Source organism: Schistocerca nitens, chromosome 3 (genome assembly GCF_023898315.1).
Source record: "Schistocerca nitens isolate TAMUIC-IGC-003100 chromosome 3, iqSchNite1.1, whole genome shotgun sequence".
NCBI lineage: Eukaryota > Metazoa > Arthropoda > Insecta > Orthoptera > Acrididae > Schistocerca > Schistocerca nitens.
Window position 1 is genome coordinate 369,790,364 of NC_064616.1, and position 20,908 is coordinate 369,811,271.

The window sequence follows — 20,908 nt, forward strand, 5'->3', positions numbered from 1 at the left end:
AACACCTACCTCAGGAACTTGAAAATAGTGTTTACTGCTGTTGCAATATATAGTGCTAGGTTTAGGCGGCTTTTTCAAGGGAATATTCTTTCCATCGAAACTGCCACAGAATGTGGAAATTTGCACTTTTACAGGTACGAACAGGTATATTTTTGGAAATTTTCTGTAGTTGAAAATTTCATAGTTTTCATTTAATATCCTCCATAAAACTTCAAAAAGATATATGACAATGCTTGCTTAAGTTATGTTCAAAATCTTGAATGTGGATGCACTATGTGTGACAGAAAGCAAAAGGATGAAAAATACAGGATGCATAACGTTAAAAACTATAAGCATAATAATCGGAGATCTAAATGGCAAGCCGGCCGGGGTGACTGAGTGGTTCTAGGCGCTACAGTCTGGAACCGCGCGACCGCAACGGTCGCAGGTTCGAATCCTGCCTCGGCCATGGATGTGTGTGGTGTCCTTAGGTTAGTTAGGTTTAAGTAGTTCTAAGTTCTAGGGGACTGATGACCTCAGAAGTTAGTCCCATAGTGCTCAGAGCCATTTGAACCATTTTTTCTAAATGGCAAATTATTATGAATGATCTTTTTCATTTCAGAAAAAGCAGTTTAAAGAAAATGTAAACATTTGAGAGATATCAAAAAGATACAAAAAATCTCGTGAACGTGAATCAGGGTTAAAGCCTTAATTCTTCCTTAACCCAAGCCGGCCGCGGTGGTCTCGCGTTTCTAGGCGCGCAGTCCGGAACCGCGCGACTGCTACGGTCGCAGGTTCGAATCCTGCCTCGGGCATGGATGTGTGTGATGTCCTTAGGTTAGTTAGGTTTAACTAGTTCTAAGTTCTAGGGGACTGATGACCTAAGATGTTAAGTCCCATAGTGCTCAGAACCTTAACCCAAGTTGCCGTCTTTTTATTACTCCTGATTTACTTACTCATCATATTTCCACCAATTTTGATACGGAGAAAAATACAGGCTGTTTTACTACGAGTGTCTGGTCGTTTCTGTAAAGCTGTGTGACCTTGCTCCAACCTGTAGTGGGTTTCGTAGCGTCTAATTACTGACTCACAAAGAATAACAAAATTTGCATTCTGAGATTTGTTTTGACTTGAACTAAACTCTCTTACAATCGTTAACCGAGTGTGCACCTGTTTGAATATCATTTACGCTATCGTGCTCATTTCGGATCGTTTGGCGAAAAACTCACAAAGAAAGTTAAACACTTCACTTCACTCCTTACATTTACCTGTCGTATTCATACTAGCTTCCCACTAAAACACATTACAGATATTAACCACTGAGCCAGGAAACAATACCAAGTAATTTTGAGAACTTACGTTCTGGAAATAAATAATTTTGTCTTCTAATACCGATTGCCATTCCTGATTGGACGAACTTTGAAAATTACTTACATTACTTTTCCGTGTCCAGATCAAATTTTATTTTCCAATAATTAGCCACCGCTACGGCTTTGTCGTTGGCTCGTAGCAGGTCACTAAAACTGCAGGGCTCCGGCAGTAGTCGGCACGTGAGCAGATGTGCCTCGTCTTGTACCTCTCCGCATCCGCAAAGAACGTCGTCATCGTTAGTCAGCAGTCCCCACTTGCACAGATTAGTTTTGCATCTGGGTACACCAGCCCTCAGCCTATTTAGTGTTCTCCATACTGTATAAGGAAGTTTGTTTCCAGGTGCCATTTGCTCTTTTGGTATTATCTGCAGTGCGGTCTGTTCATTCTCCCATTTACGGACTCTATTATCTTCCTGTGAACCGTCAAGGATCTTGGTTCTTGCAATAAAGCTATTTATAGACTTAAGCCTCCGAGCCTGAGTGACGTGCCATTCAGTGGGTGTCGAGAATCTGTTTCTTTCTTTGTTCTCTCAGCGTCTGCTGTCACCTGCCTTCTGATCTTGGATGGGGCAATTCCAGCAAGTAGGTACAAATTACCCGTTGGTGTGGATCTGAGACAGTTTGTAACAATTCGCATTGTCTCATTTACACTTACATCAACCTGTTAAGCATGTGCAGATGCTTCCCATACTGGCGCTGCATAGTCTGCTGCAGAAACACACAGAGCAAGTGCTGATGTTCTCAGTACTGATGGTTGAGCTCCCCATTCATAGTTTGTCAGCCTGCGGATGATGTTATTCCTGGAGCAGACTTTAGCCTTGGTGTTTTGGCAATGCTGCTTGAAGGAAAGTGTTCTGTCAAGTACAACCCCAAGGTATTTAGGTGTTGGGCAGTGCTTAAGCTTCTTACCTCGCCATGTAACGTCGAGCTCAACTCCAGCATCTCTATTGCGCAGATGGAAAGCACATACTTGGATTTTGTCAGGGTTTGGCTTGAGGTGATTGGCGTCGTAGTATTGAGCCAGTTCTTCAAGCGCTCTAGAGAGATTTCCAGATGTTGCATCAAAATCCTGGACCACCACAGCTGTGTCACCAGCATATACGAACAGTCTTGCATCTTGAGGTATAGGTTGGTCATTAGTGTACACATTATAAAGGATGGGAGAAAGTACACTTCCTTGTGGTAAGCCATTCTTTTGCAGTCGCCATCTACTGTTCTTACCATTTAGGGAGACATAAAATCTTCGATTCTGCAGCAGACTACCAATAACCATCGTCAACCTACAGTCCCCTGTGAGGTGATATAATTTGCGCAATAGCTTTCTGTGGTTTACCGTGTCGTATGCAGCAGTAAGATCTATGAAAGCTGGTACAGATATTAATTTTTTTTCAAACCCATCTTCTATATGTTGCGTCAGATTAAGTATTTGCCCACAACAAGATCTTCCTAGTCTGAAACCGGCTTGTTCCTTTATGAGCTTTCATCTATAGTTTCTGCCACCCGGTTGAGAATCATCCGCTCCAGTATCTTATAGAGATGGCATAGAAGTGACACTGGTCTGTAACTTTTGGGGTCCTTTATCTCCTTGCCAGGTTTTAGTATAGCCACCACTCTCGCCTGCCGCCATAGTTTTGGAATATTCAGCTCTTTAATACAGGTGTTCATCATTTGTAGTAACCAGTTCCGAGCTTTGGGCCCAAACTGTTTTATCTGCTCCGTTCTAAGGTCATCAGTTCCAGCGGCCTTATTCAGTTTCATACTCTGAATGGCGTCTTCCAGTTCGGTTGCTGTGAATGAAGCATTGAGGAGTCCGTAATCTTTTTGTTCTTGGGGTATAACTCTTTCCCTTTCTCTTTTCCCTTTGGTTTTCCCATTCTTCAGAAGTTGGCTAGCAATCTGATTTGCTGTTACCCCGTTGTTCTTCTGCTGGTGGTCAGTTGGGTCCCCACTTAAGTTTTTCAGCAATTTCCATGCACGTCTGCTGTTTTGTTTCATGTCAAGATTCTCGACTAGTTTGCACCACCGTGATCTCTTATCCTCAGAAATAACCTGCATTAGTTCCTCCCCAGCCTCCATCGTATCTTCGCTGAAGGGGTCCTGAGTAAACAGCTTTTGGTACCTGTCAAGTAAGACCTTCCTGCTGCCGGTCAGACCCTGGGTAGTATGGGTACGGCAACCCCTTGGGATGTTTTTCCTTGAGGTCCCTTTCACAAGATCGATAAATCTACCATACTCATCTGGTCGAGGAGGGATTTTCTCAATCTCTTCGTCCAATTGCTCTTTAAATTTCTGCCAGTCTGCCTTTTTGAAATTAAACCGTCTTCGGAAAGGCACCTCCTCTGGTTTAAACATGGCATTCACAACACAAATGACGGGTCTGTGTTGTGTACTTGGGATAGGTTCTTCAACAAGCTTCATGCACTGTGCTGCCAACTTCCTACTCACAAAGATGTTGTCAGGATTATATCGCCTTCTCCATCTTCTGCTGTTGAACGATGCTGGCTGTTTTCGGTCATGAATGAGTTGTAGGTCATTAGTGTCAGCCCAGGATTCAAGCTGTACACCATTCTCAACAGTCTCATTATATCACCATGCTTCACCATGGCAGCTGAAATCGCCCATGACAAAGTTAATATGGTCATATGTAAAATTGTTTGGTTAATGGAAAACAAAGTCCACATCTGGTGGTTTGTACACAGACGTCACTGAGAACTTGTGGGCGCGAATGGTAAGTACTTCAATGTTATTTACTTCTGTCATTGCGGCTGATGTTACGTTGAGCCCGGGTCTGATGAAAATCGCACTCCCATACTTGTCGTGAGGTCTTTCAATGGCCAAATCCATTCCTGCTATTTTAGGTCTGTGGCTGGTGGCTCCCCGGTGTGTTTCCTGCACCAACAATACGTCGAATTTATGCTTATAGCACATGTCTGCTAATAAAACACTCTTATGACTAGAGAATCCCTCAATATTTGTCGAGATCTTCACAAGGGGTGGTCTTGATAAAGGCCGTTGCATCTTGATGTTAATCTGGTTTTGGACTTTAACTTGATCTGGTGTTAGAGGGATTAGCCGGTGAAATCTTTCACCGTTTCCAGGGTACGCCCGATTGTGTCTGTCTTCAGACTCACAATCTTCTAGGAGGCTCCTTCTTTGTACCCCACTTCGAAAATAATTCTGTTCGTCAAACCTGAAGCAGTTAGTGAATTTATCTTTGAATAAATGTAATTTTACTTTTTGTTCTAGAATGTTAACAAAGTCTGGATTTCCTGTTACATCAATAATTGCGAAATAAACTGTCAATAGCTTGCCTTGTTAGAAGCATTGCTTCGCCAGTATCTTCACGTCTCATGTTATTTAGATAGACGCAATGAAACACGTCATACTGTCTACCGTTTGGAGCCATTCTTGAAGTAAGATGGTACAGTTCTTGCAGCACTAGGACTTTTCCGGGAGATATCTGGCATCAATGGCTACAATTTACATGAGACGAATTATTGTTGTGAAAGTACTAATTATCGCGTTCCTCCAAAAACTGCACCGTAGTTAGCTCAAAGTATTAAAATGTTGAGGAGCTCAGCACCACATTAGCTCACTCAACCACTGCCAACTGGCTACTTCTCCCACTTCATTCTGTCTGCCGTACGCCTCGTTCCCAAGAAAAGGTGATCCAGGAACGAAAACGACAAGGCCACCTGCCAACTCTATACCGACACCATCCTTTGAGTCAGTCTACATACAGCATATTTCCTCCGTAGAAAAGGCGTTCCAAAAACGGAAACTACCAGGAAAAAGCTTGGCAGTTTACACAGGCCTGAAGAGTTCCCAATATCGTTAGCTCAATACCACTGTTTTGCGTATAATAAATTATTGCTTCCTCAAGAATGGACCAGACTTCACAAGCATGTCTTTTCAAATACCTACAAGATAAATGTATAAAAATGAAATACATCGTTCAATTGCTAATCACAATATACTTTGAAATCTCTCTTCACGTGAAACAAGCATTGAGACCTTATATCAGATACTGAAAACACAATAGAGAAATATGAACGTAGCGCTGCTCCATTATTGTAGAATGGACCAAAGGAAGAAAAGGATGTCAACTATACAAGGCACCTTATGAGCTATGTGCGTCTTCGTTGGTGTGAAACAGCCCCCCCTCCGCACCCGAGATCGCCAGTACATGTTTGTGCAGTGGTGTTCGACTCAGAAAGAAGCCAATTCGAATCCTCTTGTTGGATGAAATTTTTACTGCCAGTATTTGGCCGACGCGGGGAGGAGAGATGGTGACATAAAGTTCCTCATCGCCAGTTTTTGTGCCAGTGAACAGGGTCAAATTCCAAACCTCTTCGCAGTGTCTCAAGAAGTGAGGGCATGTGACACTATTGATGGTGATCCGTCCTTCGGATGGGGACGTCAAGCTCGGTGGCCCCCCTTGGTGCTTTACGAGAGGAGTAAACTTTGGGCTGGCCCCGGGATTCACCCTCTCCCTTCTCCCAACACCTCCAACACGAACATGACACTACACTCTACACACGGCCATTACAGTCGCATACACTTACATACATAACTCCCAGCGGGCACGAAGGATAAGGAAACCCTCTCCAATCACACGGCTGAGGCTACCTTTCGGGGTTTCCCAGCCATTCATGCCATACGGATTTACTTTTTACTGTCAAAAAATTTTTTCTATCCTCCTCAGTCCTTATGTAGCATATGTACTACATCCCACTTCTGTTTACTTCTATCTCACAGTGCCTGATTGTAGCAAATACTTTACACCATGTGCTTCCTGTCCATCACTTGTTTTCGTTCCTGCATGTTTTTAGCAGGTGGCAGCATCTGGTTGAAGGAATCTGTTTATTGCAGTGTCAGCATGTCTTCGACGGATAAAGTTAAATCTGTTTCCTTCTAGTGATTTAGGAGTAGACTGTGTTTGGAATGTGCTGCAATATGTCATACTATATCGAATAATTGAGTGTTTATTTCATCATTACAATACAACAATATATTCTTTTCGCTGTGGCACTGGGTTTACATTCGGCAACGATCAGTACTTTCACGTTCCAACGGCATAATGTTTAGGTGCCTGGTACTGAATTTTCTGAATGCTACACATGTTTTGTTCCGCATCTCGTGGTCTTGCGGTAGCGTTCTCGCTTCCCGCGCACGGGGTCCCGGAAGGGTCAGGTATTTTTCTTTCCTCGAGATGACTGGGTGTTGTTGTGTCGTCTTCATCATCATCATCATTAATCCCCATTACGGTCGGAGGAAGGCAATGGCAGCCCACCTCCGCTAGCACCTTGTCTAGTACGACGGTGCGGGTCTCCCGCATCGTTCCCTACGCTCCTCGGAATATGGGACCTCATCAACATCACACATATTTCAGTCATTTTCCAACATAAACAGTAGTCTATTCATTTTGAAAATTGCTTAAAATTTTAAGAAACACACAAATTTTTAAATTTAATATTTTAGTCTTATATTGACCAAGAACAAACCATTGGCCACCAATATAAGCCTTTCCTTAAAAAAAAAAAAAAAGAAAAAAGAAAAAAAAAAACCAACCTCACGACTGAGGAAGCTTTGCAAGCTCTTTGCTATTACTGACTGAGTACAGAGTGATGTGAACAAATGAGGAGACATTCGTCTGTTATTGCCCATCGATAGAGCATGCAGTAAATATCTGTTGGCGTTGTTACTGTAAATCGTATTCGCAATTCTGTGCAAGTGCAGCGCATACATTAGTTCTATCGGTAGTATGAATAGTTTTACATTGTAATTTTATTTTTGCACTTACCAGCAAAATGGAAGCTTGTTATTCCACACGGGAAATGGCTCGACGGTTACTTCCATTTGCCAGAACATAATAAAACATCATACCTGCATTTCCCGTATTGAAAGTAGGCTTCCAACAAGGAGGTGGTCCGAGAGCCAGCGTCGTTGACGGCGAAATTGGCGACTCAAAGGTTGGCCTAAAGGGATAAATGGAGGCAAAAAAAAACTTTGGTTTACATCAATAAAGCACGCTTCTACGATGGCGCGCGCCTCGGATTTAGCTGGCTCGTGTCGAATCCTAGTGGTGAACATATTTTTGCCTCCAGTATGTGATCGGCAAGAGGAGGAGATGTGGAAGTATAGATTACCTAATCAAGAGACTTCGAGCCAATATCCTGGATTACATTCCGAACCTCTATACTGAAACGGGAAAGTCATATTTTTGAAACCAAAAGCTACCTCTTAAAACTAAATTTTATCATCTTAAAAAATGAAATATCTTCTTTCTTGAGAACTGGAAATCCTTCGTTCTCCACAACTAAAACTTTTCCTTCTTTCAACGTAAAAATCCTCCTTCTTTAAAACTGAAGATTGTTTGTTTCTGATACTTTCAGCGGTTGGACAAAAATTTGGGAATAACGTGAGAAATGCATGCTTGTTCATAAATGGGTATGCTACTCAAGTCTGCAGGCTGCGCTGTTGTATTGACCACGAACGGCACCTGTTCAGTGTCCTCAATACGTCGCAAGTGTCAGCGTGATGAGAGCAGTGTTGTGTGTTGTTGTGAGTGCACTATGTCGGGGCTATATGAATTCGGACAAGCGCAAATTGTTGGTGCTCGTGAGGTGTTGGTGTTGGTGTTTCCGTAACCAATGTAGCCGCAGGGTTCGGTGTTTCAAGAGGCACCGTGTCGAAGATTTATACCGCATATAGGGAAAGTGGGAAAACCTCATCCTCGAAGCCACCACGTGTACGAAAGTGTGTGTTGGGTGATCGTGACGGACGGTCATTGGAGAGGATTGCGACGAAATATAAGAGGATGCCACCTGCAAAAGCCACTGCAGAACTGAACGTTGCACTCGCGAACCCAGTCAACGTCAAAACAACACGAAGGCATCCCGATGAGCTGCGAACTGCAGCGAAACCTTTAATTCCAAAACCACTCATCAGTGATGCAAAATCCCTTAACAGCAAGACATGGTGTCGAAGCAATAAAACCTGGACTGTGGAGCAAATGGAAGAATGTCATTCGATCGGATGAGTCTTGTTCGCCTCTGTTTCCAACTTCAGGCCGAATTTACGTCCCAAGACTCAAACGTGGCCGAAGTTCGTTTATGATTTGGGCAGCCGCATCGTGGTATTCCGTGGGGTACATGGTTACTCAGTTCGGTCAAATTAGTGCCCGGGATTATGTGACAACTTTGGCTGATCAGGTCCATCCCACGGTCCAATGTTTGTTCCCCAGTGTTAGAAGATTCCCTAGATAAGGATCTGTATTTACCCATTTCGAGACGACTGGAAGCAGTTTCCAATGTCAATGATTTCCCTACACAGCATTAGACATATGTTGTGTATTGGTGTTTTCACCTGGTGTGTTTTGCTTTAATGTTTCCCAGGCTTTTGATGTTGGATAAATTGACTGAACAGTTTGCAACTCCCATTTCGATTGGACACTATCAACACTTGCCAGAATTATCGGACTCACATATTTCTCCTGGAACTGAATCGGCTGTTGCCATGCCCGAGGCTGTTTCTTGCTGTATTAGGGAGGGGGGGGGGGACTGTGCAGTCAGTAGGCCTTTGGAAAAGAAAGTCACGGAATTTGACTTAAGACATGAAGTGGGGATTGGGAATATGACCCTGCTGTCTCTGTTAGAACAGTATTTGGTAAATAGCAATGGGAAGGTGTAAGGGGAAATCAGTAGCGGGAATAGTGATGTTTAGCAATTCGGGTGGACAAATATTGACAAAACAAAGGTCAAGTCCTTGACAGTCACGTGAAGAGACGTGCTGTTATGCGCCATACACAGAGCATCTTCATTATCAGCTAGTTTCCTCATTATCTTAGTAACTCACGTGTAACGACAGTACAAGCAATACATTTCTAAGTATTTAAAACGAAAAAGAAAACGTTTTCGTTGTATGTAAAATCAGTTAGTGGAACAAAGTCGTCTGTCCAGAAGCTCATGATTACAATGGCATCGAAAAGGTAGACGTTGATATTAAGGCTAATATACCGAAGTCTGTATTCGTTAATTGGTTTAGCGATGAAGGTTCACAACTTAGTTCCAATTTTCGACCGTCACACGGATGCAGAAATAAGAGTACCAGATACTGACAACCGGCTCAAGTCACTCGAGACAATAAATGCCATTGGACCCACGAAGTGCCCGTTATATTCTACAATGAATCTGCGGATGACCTGAGCCTACTTCCAGCAATAGTTTATTGTAAGCACCTGGTACAAGGAAGGGAAACTCGTGGCTCGATCGTTTCAGTTTGCAATATGGACCGACGCTCAGATCTAAGACGGATTTCACTGCATTCAATATGTTGTAGCACTGAGGAAAATGTAATGTGCTTGCGCAAGCTGACACTTCTGGTGACAAATCACCTCATCAACGAGAATCAACATGATTTCCGCAACAGCCGAAGTGTAACTCAATTTGTTCCATTCGTAAATAATACGAAGAAGGCAATAGATAGCGTATCTCAGGTTGATGTCGTATTCATTCCATTCCACAAAGCCTTAGGTAGAACTCCACAACTTCGCCCAGTAAACAAAATACGTGTATAAACGAATATCCGATTGGTTTGATGATTTCTTCGCGAAGTAATGCCAGTATGTCGTTCTAAATGGGCAGGCATCAGCGGTAGTGAAAGTAGCTCCTAGCGTATATAAATGTAGTGTGATGTATGTGACTGACAGCCGATGAGGCTATTACTGTTTGAGTATATTCGCAGACTGCCATTTTGTGTGGACAGGAGATGACATCAGATAATGCAGAAGGCCTTGTTGACGGTTAGCATCTGGTGCAAAGATTAAAGGCCAACCCCAAGTATCAGTTAAAACATCTAATGTAAGTTAATAACGCTGCCCTCATCCAGAAAGTTATGATGAACTCCACAGTAATTTACTACACACTGGTCGTGGTTTTTATTTGTTAATTTAACATGATCTGATTAGGGCGTTTAGGTCCTCTTTTGCATCGAATCAGGATATCACACATATCGTATTTGTTAAAAAATACATCGTAATTATTTATGAAAAGACAATTTTAATATGATTTAGAATGACAAAAATTCTTAAAACAATTAAAAAGGATTTGAATGTATCTAACTACAGTATGAGCAACAGCACTGACTTAGAAATAACAAAGAACTGATACTAATGGTAGTGCGACTGCTACTGCAGCTACTGCTAATCCAAATTGAGACAGGACAGGTGTGCTATTATTCTTGTGCACACAATGGTTTTTAGTGCCATCGAGAACGAAGTAAGCAATGAGACTAGTGCGTAAATATTAAAATCTCTCTTAATTACTTTCTCGTAATCGGTCCTTGCAATAGCATTCGACGCAACGGGAATAAGTTGTTCTTACCAGCAAGAAGACGGCTGGAACGTTGTGATACCGCCAAATTGTTTTGCTCTTGATTGTCTAGAGGAGTCACCACACACGGTCGCACATTATTCCACTCAGGTTCATAGTTTCTGCTTCTAAAAACAGTAATTACTAAAACATATGAAGTGGTTAACTCTAGACGATACAACAGAATTTCTTGGATGCTTCGTTTAATCAGCAGAATTTGCCCATAAACATTGGCAGTCTGTCGAACAGAGTAGGCGCATGAGTATCTAGTCCGGTATAACATTGGGTGGGAGTGAGGTTACCTTCGAGATTTAAACTGCAGTTTTCTGCCAAATAATTTCGCAGATTCCAGCACTATAAAATAATCTGAAGACAATCACTAACTAACCAGTAAAATTCCGTATTACGACTGTTGAGTCTGAATCGCTAATATTTCTGCTAAGTCCAATGCGATGTGCCACACGCGTAACTCAAGAGTTCCGTGCCACTGCACACTAATTTTTGCTAAGTCTGAAACTTGCGCTTCCGCAACGGATTGTACGAAGTTCAACACTACGGTATTCCAGTCGCTCAGAGTCTGTTTGCTTAACTTCCACTAACCTTCCGACTCGAATAACATGCGAATCGCACTCAAGTAGCCCCTGGGTCACACCCTGTATCTCATTCAGCGCGTCTAGTTGCTATACAGGGTGAATCATCTATATGGAAAGTGCGGTTCATGTTCGGTTTTCACAGAATGGATTGGTAGTCAGGGGGCGGGTTGTTAGCCAATCAGCAGATTGTAATAATACTTACAAAGTGTATTTTTTGTGCAAACAAACCCTTTTTTTAATGGAACACTGCTTATTAAAATTAACAAACTAAAAGTACGGTAAAGTAGAATGTCAATGGTGTTGGTTGCAGGATTGTAGTGCGAGCCGTTTACGAGAAAAGTTCCCACACTGGCTCTTGTACAATAACTGTGGTAGAACTCACCAAAGAACAACGCAAGTGCATACACTAGTTATGTGGATTCTGACCAGTAACGAGGCAACTGACCATCACAGGCTGTGTTCAAAATGACCAGCAGTAGCGCCAATACAAGATTCCTGTCTGGTATGCAACGACTGCTGCACACGTGCAAGCAATTCAACGGAGATGTCCGAACAGACTGCACTAACACGTTGTCTTTGTAGACAGTATTTTTCAGCTTTCCCCACGGAAGAAAGTCTACAGGCCTCAAACCTGGTGAACCAAGGTAGAGGTCCTTTTGGTCCAATCCAACCGTTTGGAAACAATTACTGAAGACATGCTGCAGTAGTAGCACAGGTTTCTCCTAGTCTGCAGAGGAACGTCTTCTAGCATCCATTGAAGATGGTCTGTTAGGAGGCTGCGATACTTGTGCGGGCTCAGTTTTCCGTCTGTGAAAATCAGACCTATGAGCTGATGGTTCACTATCCAACAAAACAAGTTTGCACTCCATGGACGCTAAGGTTCCACTAGAGGAAGCCAGCTGGGATTGTCAGCAGACCAATAGTGCATGTTTCGGCAGTTTACCTGGCCAGGATTGGTAAATGTGGCTTCATCGCTACACAAGACACATGATACATCTGGAATATAATGTCTTAATGCCAATGTGCAGAACTTAATACGATACTCATAATCACTGGCATGCAGTTCTTGATGGAGAGAGATGTCATACGGATGGAACCTATGTTGATGGAGAATGCGTACGACACTTGCCTGACTTATGCCACTACCTCGTGCGATTGCCCGGGAGCTAACGTGCGGATCAACTGCAACAGCAGCAAAAACATTAATTTTCCCCTCTTCTGTCGTCACTAGTTTCCTTCTGTTACGTTGTCTAGGTGTTATTTCAAGTAGCTGGTTGAAGAAATTTATAAATAATTGCCGAGATGGTTGACGACTATTGGGGAATCGTGCCGCAGACACCGTATACGGACGAACTGCATTCTTCCTACACCCTCCATCCACCATGCGCATGTCGGCTTTTTCTGCATTGCTTAAGTCCCATCGTCCACTCATTACCTACTGCTTGAACTGTCACCCACTAACTGACTAGCAAGTCGCAATGCACTCAAGGAACACACAAGCACACTGTAAGCAAACATATAAAAATCGTATCTAGCAATTATGCATGTTGAATGGCACAAACAACAAACAAAGGTCGGCGTGGAAACTTTTAAAAATACGGTATCTTGCAAACGACTCGCTCTAGAATCCTGCAACAAACATCACTGACTTTCTAATTTACTCTACTTTTAGGCTGTTAATGTTAATAGGCATTGTTCCATTTAAAAAACGTATATTTGCACAGAAAATACAGTTTCTGAGTATTATTAGAATCTGTTGATTGGCTAAAAATACGACTCCCTGACTACCAACCCATTCTGTGAAAACCGCACATCAATAGCACTTTCCATTTCCTCAATATCTGCGGTGTAGTCACCCCGTATATCTGCGCCCACACACTGCATTCAAATCCTGTTCTTTGAATGCCCAAATGCTGAAAAAATTAAGATAAAAATTACATCTTGAAACATAGATTAAAACTATTGGCACTACGGTATGCTGCATTCAAAGATGCATCCGCCGGCATGAAACACGGCGCAATTTCATTTATTGTTCTGCCTCGATAATCATTTATTAAATATCTTATCATAAGCTACTACACTTTAATTAGATTAAAAGCAATCATTAAAAATAAGCATGAGCCCACTCATTTCCACAGAATTTTTTCTGATCTTTCCATTGGCGATGGCCATATATCCCTAAAATTACTAGTTCTTACGCCAGCCGAGGTGGCCGAGCGGTTCTAGGCGCTACAGTCTGGAACCGCACAACCGCTACGGTCGCAGGTTCGAATCCTGCCTCGGGCATTGATGTGTGTGATGTCCTTAGGTTAGTTAGGTTTATGTAGTGCTAAGTTCTACGTGACTGATGACCTCAGAAGTTAAGTCCCATAGTACTCAGAGCCAGTTGAACCATTTGAACTAGTTCTTACTGAATATACAAATTAATTATCTCTAAGATTTAAAATGTAATTAATTTTTGGAAATAAGCATGGTCTAGTTTCTTGATACAGTGTGTCCCAGAAATGTGGAAAACTTCGAGTGGTTGTACAAGGTGCCTTGACCGTGATTGATTTCCACGACCGCCAGTGGAGAAGATGGAGGTAGCTACTGCGTAGAAAGGCCTCTCCTATGAATGTGATGCTGTGTTATCTCAGTTTCCATCCGCAGTTTATTTGTCTCCTGGAACCGTCTAATATCTCAAATGTTTGCCGGTAGAGAAGAAAACAATAACAAACGACGTTGCGAAGCGCCAACGCCTGTAACTTCAACAGTCTGTAGTGTCGTTAGATGACGTATCCCCAACGCGGGTTCCTATCCTCGATTTGTTCCCCAAGAGACCCTCTACAACTCCTCGAAGTTTGTCGCAACATTTCTGGAACACCCTGTATACTCAGTGTTTAATCTTACTATTCTCTACGGTACCCTACAGTTTGCTATTGTGATTTTTCGTTAAACTCCTTAATTTTGAATATTAACTTTTTCTATACTATTCCCTATTGCATGACACCGTGATTTCAGCTGTAACTTCTCTACCATGAAAGTTATTAATTTATCAAAGTAAATGATAAAATGCGCTGTCATGACTTGGCCATACACGCTGAAGAGCGGAAGAAACTGGTACATCTGACTAATAACATGTAAGGCCCCGCGAGCACGCAAAAGTGCCACAGCACGATGTGGCATAGACTGGATTAATGTCTAAAGCAGCGCTGGAAGGAAATGACACCATGAATCCTGCAGGGCTGTCCACAAACCCGTAAGATATCGAGGAGGTGGAGACCTCTTCTGAACAGCACGTTGCAAGGCATCCCAGATATGCTCAATAATGTTCATGTCCGGAGAGTCTGGTGACCATCGGAAAAGTTTAAACTCAGAAGAGTGTTCCTGGAGCCACTTAGTAGCAATTCTGGACTTGTGGGGGTGCCGCATTGTTCTGCTGGAATTGCCCAAGTCCATCAGAATACACAATGGACATGATGGATGCAGGTGATGAGGCATTGTGCTTATGTAAGTGTCACCTGGCAGAGTCGTATCTAGACGTATCAGGTGTCCCATATCACTCCAACTGCACACGTCCCACAACATTTAAGAGCCGCCACGAGCTTGAAAAGTCCCCTGTTGACATGCAGAGTCCATGGATTCATGAGGTTGTCTCCATCCCCGTACACCTTCATCCGCTCTTGAAACGAGACTCGTTCGACCAGGCAACATGTTTCCGGTCATCAATAGTTCAGTGTCGGTGTTGAACGGCCCAGGCGAGGCGTAAAGCTTTGTGTCGTGCAGTCATCAAGGGTACACGAGTGAGCCTTCGGCTCCGGAAGCCCATATCGATAATGTTTCTCTGAATGGTTCGCACGCTGACACTTGTTGATGGCCCAGCATTGAAATTTGCAGCAATTTGCGGAAGGGCTGCACTTCTGTCACGTTGAACGATTCACCTCAGTCGTCGTTGATACCGTTCTTGCAGGATCTTTGTCCGGCCGCAGTGATGTCGGAGTTTTGATATTTTACCGGACTCCTGATATTCAGGATACACTCGTGAAATGGTTGTATGGGAAAATCCCCACTTTATCGATACCTCGGGATGCTTTGTCCCATCGATCGTGCGCCGTCTGTAAGACTACGTTTAAACTCACTTAAATCTTGATAACCTGCCATTGTAGCAGTATTAACCTATCTAACAACGGCGCTAGAGTCTTGTTGTCTTGTATAGACGTAGGCGACCTCAGCACCGTATTCTGCATGCTTACGTGTCTCTGTATTTTAATACGCATGCCTATACCAGTTACTTTGGCACTCAGTGTATTATCCAATAGAACGAACCACGCCGGCCGCGGTGGTCTCGCGGTTCTAGGCGCGCAGTCCGGAACCGCGCGACTGCTACGGTCGCAGGTTCGAATCCTGCCTCGGGCATGGATATGTGTGATGTCCTTAGGTTAGTTAGGTTTAAGTAGTTCTAAGTTCTAGGGGACTGATGACCACAGCTGTTAAGTCCCATAGTGCTCAGAGCCATTTGAAAGAACGAACCACAGTTTTAAACAAGTTGTATATTTTTTCTGCATCAAGTAGTATTTTCGGCTACTGAATATTACTTATAGTGGTAAGGTATTGGGACTTAATACTGATTTGATATTGAAATGGTGGTGTGTCTGGCATCACCCCTCGGTAGACATCAGCTACAAATGTGGGTGGCGGACTTTTGAGAATTCCATCTAACGCACTGGCAGGGCGCAAGCTTTGTCAATGCTGGCTCGCTTGGCCACTGAAAAACGTTTGCTTTCACCTCGCTGGGCTCGTAAGCCACGCCCACCTTAGCTTAGATCTCTCAGTCGCTACTTCGGGATGCGCACCAGTACATAGGGTACGTGGGGGAAATGAAAGTAGTACTGCACATGGTTTCATGAGCTTTTTATATATTTACACACGCCTGTTAAAGCGGAACTACCATCGATTGTTCAAACTTTTAAGTCAATCTACCTGGGCATCATCAAGAATTATGCATCAAAATATTGAGTTTCTAAACAACTTTGAACCCATACCCGGGGGAGGACTCGAACCTCCGACGGGGTAAGCAGCGCGGACCGTGACAAGGCGCCCTTAGACCGCGCGGGTATGTGCAATGTCAACACCCATTACAGCAGTACAAAACTGTAGGTCTTCTGGTGATGAAAAGATTGAAAGAATGTATGCAATTTTGAATAAATTATGTACTCTGGTAAGAAAGGTAAGAGGAGCTGCTTTTCAAAACGCATTATGTCCCAAAAAGTAAATTTTTCAGGAGAAGGGAAAAACGTATACCGCCAAAAATATTCAATTAATTTTTACGAATTTTACACCACATACTCAGGTAGGGCTGTTGATCAAAATGTGTTTAATACAAGGAAATTGCTTTTTATATTTTCAAGCTATGAGCACTTTAGTGACAAACAAAATGCGTTTTGTTGGGTTCTGTTGGACAATCTGCCTTTTGGTGTAAGCTGTTTTGGACATAATGCGTTTTGATTAGTTTTCAGTAACATAGAATTGGTAAAAATATTTTTTATTGTTGAAAATACATTTTTTAGCGTTCAGTAAAACATTTTAAAACCAGAAGTAAGGACAAAAACGAAAATGTGTTTCATTTACAATAACAAAGTTCACAATTTTTTTTCCAAAACAGGCTCCTCTTCTAAACAATCACAAATAGTATCTTAGGCAATAAGTTCGTTACATGGAAGGCTGATAGTCTGAGTGAAAAATTCAAATATTTCATTTTCTCTCCAGTTGTTTCCATATCTAAGGCTTATTAGTTTTTCCACATCGTCTTTCTTCTTTTGTTTCAACCTTATCCAGTGATGACACTTTGGAGATATTTGATAGTTTGTTCGAGCTGTATCCACGTTTACCTAATGGCAAAAAGTGCTTTGAAGGATCGTCAGAATAGTAGGTGATGTGCGTTTTGATTTTCACGTCAGTTACCCGTTCACCTACCATATATTTCTTCAGATGGATCCTTTTCAGATCACTGATCCCATCTACAGGCATCAAAATTGTATTTCGTTCCTTCAAATCAAATATTTCCCAGTCTTTCCCTAAAATCCATGTTTCGCTTACTTCTGCATAAACATCCTGGTAAGTGTTTGGATTCAATATTTCTGAAACTTTACGAAGTGTCTTTTCTACTCGTCCAAATACTCTGTCAGGAGGTAAAAAGGAATGTTCTCGAACTGGAAAGCAGAGATTCTTTGAATAACCAGAAAGCAATTGCATGAATAACGTGCTGATTTTTGTTTTGGCCAATCCGTGAACAATCCGTGAACAATCTGAGAAATGTTAAAGATGTGTCAATGGTCAATTTCTTTAAAAAATCGGTGATGGCCGAGGAAATTTCTTGTGACCCTCTACCTGCCTCCATTTCATTCCATATGTAAAATGCAGGTTCTGTATGTGCCACATTTGTTACACAAAAGGAGTGCACAGATATCTGTCTTGCATAGTATGCCTCACCAATAGATAATTTTCGGAGAGGTTGTACCTGATGTAAATCAAAGGCATATGTCAGCCTACAGTCATACGTTAGCTTCATTAATTTGTGAAAAGCTCTAGCTCTTAATTTATGTGACCCAAATTCAATCATTTGCTTATTCTTTGTATTGATGTGTGTAGCAGTTTTCATTTGGTGATACATTCTATGGCAGAAGCTACAGGTATCACTTGCTGAAGCTCCAAAACCTAGATTAAATTTTGTATTAAATATTTTCATATAAAATGTTTTCTTCACTTTCAGATCAGATGTGACTGAACTGCTACACATTAGGAAAAGTTTGTTTATACTCAGGTCACTTGGCAGATAAAGGCGCTGGCTCTTACTTATGGAGTAGTGACTCTCCCTTGCTTGTAAATGTGAAATGAATTCAGTTACCTTTTTCCTTTTTGCACTGTACTTTGCAGCTTTATGATCTCCTCCTCTCTTGTCAAGCACTCCTTCACCTGTTTTAAGGTCATAAGCGATTGTATGCTCCCTTCTTTGACCAATGCCAAAAAGCTTCTTGAAGAAAGCAGCACACACAGGAACCTTGCCACCTTTTGATTAAAGCTGAAAAGCATTTAAGGTAGCAATTACAATATTATTCCTCTAACACGTTTTATCAGAGTAATAAATCATAAATTTGACGATTTTTTACTTACATGATACTGCACTGTTAGAGCAGTTGCTTTATTTTTCGGATCATTCCGTACTCTTCTGCGATTTGGACTGCTCACATTGAGAAGGAAAGAAAGTCCTTTATGTTGTTCCTTTTTGTCTGGTTTAGCAAATACCACCCTTTTAGTTTTGTGTAGACTGTTAACAGGAATCGAACAACAGCAAAAGCGTCCTATGCTGGCAAAGATGTTCGAGGCTCCCGATATCTGACAATAAAACATTACAAAACAAATAATTATACAGGTAAGTACAAACAGATTAATTTGTATGACTTTGTCATACAAATACAAGTATTTTGGACAGGTCAGGAAAACTGCTGGTGAATCCTGTGGATGCCTTGGGCAGATGGAGGGAATATTTTGAAGAGTTGCTCAATGTAGGTGAAAATACGATCAGTAATGTTTCAGATTTCGAGGTAGAATGGGATAGGAATGATGATGGAAATAGGATCACGTTTGAGGAAGTGGAGAAAATGATCAATAGATTGCAGTGCAATACAGCAGCTGGGGTGGATGAAATTAAGTCGGAACTCATCAAATACAGTGGAATGTCAGGTCTTAAATGGCTACACAGGATAATTGAAATGGCCTGGGAGTCGGGACAGGTTCCATCAGACTGGACAAAAGCAGTAATCACACCAATCTTTAAACATGGAAACAGAAAAGATTGTAACAACTACAGAGGTATCTCTTTAATCAGCGTTGTGGGTAAAATCTTCTCAGGTATTGTTGAAAGGAAAGTGCGAGTATTGGTTGAGGAGCAATTGGATGAAAATCAGTGTGGGTTTAGGCCTCTTAGAGGTTGTCAGGACCAGATCTTTAGCTTAAGACAAATAATAGAGAAGTGTTATGAGTGGAACAGGGAATTGTATCTATGCTTTATAGATCTAGAAAAGGCATATGACCGGGTTCCTAGGAGGAAGTTATTGTCTGTTCTACGAGATTATGGAATAGGAGGCAAACTTTTGCAAGCAATTAAAGGTCTTTACATGGATAGTCAGGCAGCAGTTAGAGTTGACGGTAAACTGAGTTCATGGTTCAGAGTAGTTTCAGGGGTAAGACAAGGCTGCAACCTGTCTCCACTGTTGTTCATATTATTTATGGATCATATGTTGAAAACAATAGACTGGCTGGGTGAGATTAAGATATGTGAACACAAAATAAGCAGTCTTGCATATGCGGATGACTTAGTTGTGATGGCAGATTCGATTGAAAGTTTGCAGAGTAATATTTCAGAGCTAGATCAGAAATGTAAGGACTATGGTATGAAGATTAGCATCTCCAAAACGAAAGTAATGTCAGTGGGAAAGAAATATAAACGGATTGAGTGCCAAATAGGAGGAACAAAGTTAGAACAGGTGGACGGTTTCAAGTACTTAGGATGCATATTCTCACAGGATGGCAACATAGTGAAAGAACTGGAAGCGAGGTGTAGCAAGGCTAATGCAGTGAGCGCTCAGCTACGATCTACTCTCTTCTGCAAGAAGGAAGTCAGTACCAAGACTAAGTTATCTGTGCACCGTTCAATCTTTCGACCAACTTTGTTGTATGGGAGCGAAAGCTGGGTGGATTCAGGTTACCTTATCAATAAGGTTGAGGTTACGGATATGAAAGTAGCTAGGATGATTGCAGGTACTAGTAGATGGGAACAATGGCAGGAGGGTGTCCACAATGAGGAAATTAAAGAAAAACTGGGAATGAACTCTATAGATGTAGCAGTCAGGGCGAACAGGCTTAGATGGTGGGGTCATGTTACACGCATGGGAGAAGCAAGGTTACCCAAGAGACTCATGGGTTCAGCAGTAGAGGGTAGGAGGAGTCGGGGCAGACCAAGGAGAAGGTACCTGGATTCGGTTAAGAATGATTTTGAAGTAATAGGTTTAACATCAGAAGAGGCACCAATGTTAGCACTGAATAGGGGATCATGGAGGAATTTTATAAGGGGGTTATGCTCCAGACAGAACGCTGAAAGGCACAATCAGTCTTAAATGATGATGATGATGATGATGATGATGATGATGTCATAACAGTAATTTTATTAATCTTTTCTCTCATCTGTTTTCATACTCTAATTCCCTTTTCGATTTGCTTTTCATTTGTTTTCTCGTTCCACGATTCATTTCCTCTCCAACAGTCACATTTTCACTCGCTATAATACTCTCCATCTTACTTAGCACAACAACGTTTTTACGTCTGACTTCTACAAGTATAACAGAGAGAATGATAAACGTTTATTCACAACAGTGCTGTAATACTGAAAACGAATATTAACTGGTCATTGTTGGTCAGTTAAAGAGTTTCGCTTTAGTTCACCAGTCTTACATTGTAGCCAACATAACTTAATAAAACAAAATAAAGACAACTGCTGGACTTAATGCAGTTTTATTCAATCATACTGGAGGACAAAATGCTATTTGCTGCATCTGCTACT